Source organism: Coffea arabica, chromosome 4e (genome assembly GCF_036785885.1).
Source record: "Coffea arabica cultivar ET-39 chromosome 4e, Coffea Arabica ET-39 HiFi, whole genome shotgun sequence".
Lineage (NCBI taxonomy): Eukaryota > Viridiplantae > Streptophyta > Magnoliopsida > Gentianales > Rubiaceae > Coffea > Coffea arabica.
The window spans coordinates 37,121,409-37,127,087 of NC_092317.1; the positions used below are offsets into that span (position 1 = coordinate 37,121,409).

General features: G+C 37.5%; 1 long non-coding RNA gene across 1 annotated transcript; it reads right to left on the bottom strand.

Annotated features, from left to right (window-relative positions):
- Positions 1–2,187: 2,187 nt before the first annotated feature.
- LOC140005777 (uncharacterized) lies at positions 2,188–4,871 on the bottom strand. Its single transcript, XR_011813344.1, has 3 exons — positions 4,692–4,871; positions 3,088–3,147; positions 2,188–2,370 (listed from the first exon to the last, which is right to left on the bottom strand). It is a non-coding gene; the product is annotated as an uncharacterized lncRNA (long non-coding RNA).
- Positions 4,872–5,679: the final 808 nt, after the last annotated feature.

The window sequence follows — 5,679 nt, forward strand, 5'->3', positions numbered from 1 at the left end:
ATGAGTGTTCCTTGTTGCTGTATTCCTTGATTTATTGGCTTGTTATTATTGATTGATAATGTGTTAAGTTTCAATGATTGTTAAAACGAGTTTTCTAGGCGAGTGTGTACTTTATCGCACTCGACCTAAATAAATATGAAATTTTCAATGATTAATGATTAAATGCTAGTTGCGCATGAATGTAAGCCGTTTGGCTGAACTGGCCACTGCCCTTCGTTACCGATCGACTCGAGCTAGAAGCGGACTCGGTCGGGCGATATGGTGACCCTGGGTGAATTTGGTATACTCGAGTATTACCTTGTAGTCCGGCTACGTCCGGATGGGTGGAGTCCGGCTACGTCCGGATGGTTGGAGTCCGGCCAACGTCCGGAAAAAAAAAAAAAAAAAAAGATCGAACGAACAAACAAATAGCTCCATGTGGGCCCGTATCCTTTTAATGAATGTTACTATCGCTTTCCATTGTACATGTTTCTTGAATTATTGATACTCCATATTTAATGTTTTGTAAATGTTTTAATTGTTTCTGGACCTATCATTTGATTTATGACATCATTGAAATGAACTATTGTTAAACCGATTTGATTACTGATTTTACTGGTTACTCGCTGAGCTTCTAGCTCACCCCAAAAATATTTTATTCCCCTCCACAGGGCTCAAGGCGAAAGAAGGACTTGTAGTACTTATTCACGTGACTGGATGGCCTATGTTTTGTACAATTTGGATTTGGAAATCATTTTATGTATAGTTGGGAATTGTTTCCGCTTCGCTTATGACATGTAATTATTGGAGAATTCGATGTAATATTTGAGTTTTATCTTGTAATCTGTTTGACGAATGTAGTGAACGACTGAGTCCCGGCGAGAGCTGGGCAGGCGACCCGCCGAACCCTCTGGTTCGCCTTAGGGGGAGGTGGGGCCGTCACAGTTGGTATCAGAGCTTAGGCTTCAGATCTCGGTAGTGTATCCTAGGCTTGAAGTTTAGGATGCCGGACTGTGGGTTTGGTTTGCAATATTAGTGATTCATGCGGGATATCTCGACTTGATTGGTACAAGATGGAATGTCGAGGTCGACATTCTTTTAAGGAGGGGAGATTGTGGCGCCCCGAAAAGTATGAGTGTGAGAACCCGAAAATTTTCTAATTTTTAAGGGTTTATTTTATTTAATAGCCCGCCTTTTCTACATTTTCTTTATTAGAAAATGTTCCACAGATAAAGTTTATGAGCAAAGATAGTTTGAAAATGATTTTTCTAGTATCGGTTAGTTTTTGAGAAATTAAGAGCGTATTGTGAACGTGGGACCCGCAAGTGCAGTAAATGCATTATATTTTTGACAACTTGTTGGAATTTTGTATTAACTGATATTATTTTACAAAGTGTTAAGATATTTGTATTGGAGAGACAAAAAGATAAGTTTTAAACCTAAAGGTGACAAGTGTCACCATCTAATTTAATCTTGGACTTTGACCATTTGACTTTACCTTTACCTTTACCAAATAAATACAAAAAAATTGATCAAAATAAGCTTCATTTTGCAAGCTTCTTGGCCGAATGTTCTTGCTCAAGAAAGAAAGAAAAGCTCTCAATTTCTTCCTTCTATTTCTTGCTCAATCTTCAAATCCAACCAATAAAACTCCAAATCATTCCATAAAATCTCTTTGCTAAGTGGTCTTGAGGTGTTTTGTGGAGTTGTTTGGAAAGCTAAGGTGTTTTGTTGCTCTATCTCTTGTATGGCTAAGGTGAGTTGTGAAGAACCACTCTCCTCCCTTAATTGATGTTCAATTCATGATTGGAGGTGGTATAAGATGCACTTTTATGGATTATTTCTTGATTTGTGGTTGAAGTGATGAAGTTTTATTATTTTTGGGGATTTTCTGTTTTAATATAAGCATGATTGTGTGGCTATCTATGATGATTGGAAATGGTATATAATGACTCTAGGAGGTGGAAAAAGTAATTAATTGCAACCAATTTCTGGTTTGGAAGAAATTTCAGAAAAATAGGGTTCTTGAAGGAGCATTCTGTCCGAATTTTTAGGTCCTAGTTAGAGGCCGAATTTGTGAAGACCCCACCTCCCCCTAAGGCGTACCAAAGGGTTCGGCGGACCGCCTGCCCAGCTCTCGCCAGGACTCACTCACTATCTCAATCGAGTCATGTACACACATCCATGAACCATAAATAACATTCACAATTCAAGCTTATAATTTACATTGATAGGAATCAAGGTACAAAGTCTTAATACATCAAACTAGTTCAAAACGTATACAATCCCAGTACAACATGTTCCATCCGAGAAATAGCGCGAGTACAAGTCAAAAAAATCAAACAACTAGTCTATGCTAGACTTTACATATCTCACACCTCGCTCGTACCCCTGAAAGGAAAACAAATGGAGTGGAATGAGCTAAAAGCCCAGTGAGGTTCCAAATAGCAAATTGACCATTATTTATAAGTACGAGTTTTCGATATAGCAAAGTAACGAGTATAAAGAGTTCATAAATGTGAACAGTAACATGTCAAGTAGCAATCTTAAAATGAGCGAATGTAGAGATTTTTCAAAAGAAACAATAATCCAAAAAACAATAATCACTCCAAAGTATAAGGATACGGATGACTCTCAGGAGCCAAATTCCCATGGCATTACCAGAAGCTTGATCCCGTACTAGTTGACACTCCGTCAACTTTCAAGTAAGTAACCAATCCAGTAGAACACCACTTACACGACTCTCCGTCCACCGTTCAAACCCCCAGCTGGGCCCAAAATCCTCAATAAACACGGGTGGTAATACTCGAGTATACCGATTAGTCGAGGAGATATCACTCCACTCGACAATACAAGAGACCCAGGGTTCGTTACCCAATCGACCAAGCCCTTGCCGGCTCGACTAGAGTAACTCGCCACAGGGTTTCTGGAATTCCAGGAAGTGCGCACCACAATCAAGTATATCAAGTCAATTGCAATCCATAAACAAGTACAAGTCACGTAAGGGCAAGTGCGATAAAGTACACTCTTGCCCTATCAATTCACGTATATAACATGTACTCATATTGGTCACGTATCAAGTTCAATTCGGTATTTGAAAGCACTCACCAAAAGATATAGTGCTTCAAGTATTCACGTTCAATTACACTCCAGGCTTGGAGTCCAGATCTGCGATAAAAATTCCAGTTTGAGAACTTTGAAACACGAGTCGAATTCGAAACGTTAACATTCCATTCATTAAAAATCGACCAATTGAAATTCATTTGAAAGACACTCGCGAAACACTTGCTCGCTTTTCAAATCATAAGGTTTTGTAGCATAAATACTTGGAAATAACACTTGAGTTGAAAGTACATGGAAATACAAGTTTACATTGGCCATTAAGTCTTTTCCTCAAGGTACGAGCTCGACCAAGTCTTAACATATAACAATCAAGAAACATAGTAGCAAAGGTCTTTACTAGTTCAAGTGATAAATACTTAACCTTCACTCAAGTCGCTAATATTGTTTTCTAGTCCTCGAGTAAAAATTCGGGCAGCATGCCCTTTGTGTTTACCTAATTTTCCAGCCTTTTAGGCTTCATTGATTTTCTCAAACACAACCCAACATTATACATATCAGCAATTCATGTCAAGAGCCGTTCCATAGGCTCACAATATCATAATAACAAGAATCGTATTAAGTACAAGTGCAGAAATTCAATTTAGTTCAAAACAGATTTGACGTACAAATGCGGAAATAACATATCTGAGGCTACGCTTATCGGATTAAAATGAAACCTATGCCGTTTCGAAGCTAAGATACAGAGCTACAATATTCATGAAGGTCACTTAGTCCAGTTTCTAATGTAACTTGGTCAAATTCTCGAATTACTAAACCAGAAACCAATTCGTCGGCTGTTTAAACGCAGAACACTGTAATGAACATAACTCAGTGTACAAAAATCCAATTCAGGTGTTCTTAGAGGAATTTTAAAGCTACTTCAGAACACTACAACTTTCATGAAGAGCACTCAGTCAAATTTTCAATGTAACCTGATCAAATTCCCAACTCATGTAACCTGGTTTCAACTATTCGGCTAATCAGCCGCATTTCACTCAAATGACCATATCTCAGTCTACCAAGATCCAATTAAGGTGTTCTTGGAGGCGTTACGAAGCTAAGACAGGGTACTAAAACTTTAATGTTTCGGTGAAAGGATAAATCTAAACGGATCATAGTGAATAAACTCAATCAAAAGGACTGAACTGTCCACGCGGAATTCTGGAAAGTGACCTAGATCAGCGAGGGTATTTTCGTCTTTTCACAAGCTACGATGCTCCAAATGAGCTGAAATTTTGTGGGCACCTATAAAATACCATTCTGAACAACTTTAATGTTTTGACCAAAGGCCAATTCGGCCTCTAACATAGGGCTACAAAAACGGGCAGAATGGAAGAACAATTTTCCAGATTTCTGGGATTTTCAGTTTTTAATGTAACTTTCCTCAATTTCTTGTTCTAATCACTACCAAAACCCTTTATATAACCTTAATTACAACATATGTGAGTCACACATCAAGTTTGGCAGCAAATCCCCAAAACCCTGATTTGATTATTTCATCCAATAATCATCACAATCACTTGCTCATCTTGAAATCAAGCCAAAACTTAAGCTAAATAACATCTTAACACAAGATTTAAAAGATCAAGGACCATGATCAGATTGAATACCTCAAAAACAAGGCTTGGATGAGTGATAGTTCACTTCCTTTGAAATTTCTTGGTTCCTTAGCTTCCCAAGCTTCCAAACTTGCAATCAATCGGTTTAGATTTCTAGCTTAGCACTTGGTTGGTGTGAATCAAGAAGGAATGTGGTTGCTCAAGCTCTCACTTCTCTCTCTCTCTTGGTCGGCTGGAATGATGCAGAAATGGAAGGAAATGAAGCTAAGTTTGTCTTATAAGAAGATGGAAAGATAAGAATTAATTCTAGCCACAAGTTTGGCTAACACTTGGTTTAATCTCAACCACAAAATTTTCTCTTTCTTCCTTGCATTTTCTAACTTCAATTTCTTGGTCAAATCTGATGTTAATTAAGGAGATATTTTATCCAAGAGTCAATAAGTTTGTTTGGTAAGAAAAATGGTAGGCAAGTGGTGCGTTCAATCGGTAGTGCGCGGGACCCGTCGGTTCGCGCCGTTTTTCTTAAAAACTCACGTACTACTGTTTTTTTTCTTCCCATTCACTAACCTTATATCATTGCTACTACTCACATATTATTTCTCACTTAAAAGTCACTTTTAATCTCCAAATTTAATCCTTACTTTGTACCGAAAATTCATCCGGTGAAAAATTGCGAAAACCCTAATTTTACTCCGATCTTAAAACCAAAGGTGAAAACCTACTTTCTAGGTTCATTTACACTTATCGTGGAATAAATGGGGTAGCAAGCCTTAATAAAAATAATAATTTCCAAATAAAGGGACATTTTTAAAATAACATGAGGGATTTTCCAATTCCATAAATTGAATTTAGAGTTTCTATTAAAAGATGAGATATTGAAGGAAACCAGTTAATCACAAGTAAACTAGGGTTTTTGATTAAAATTTTAGGGTTTCTAATCTTTTTAAAACAAAATAAGGTTTTAAATCAAACCCAAAGAAATACACTTTAGTATCTTATTTACAAACAATCTCCTAATTTTCGGGGCGTCACACTCTCC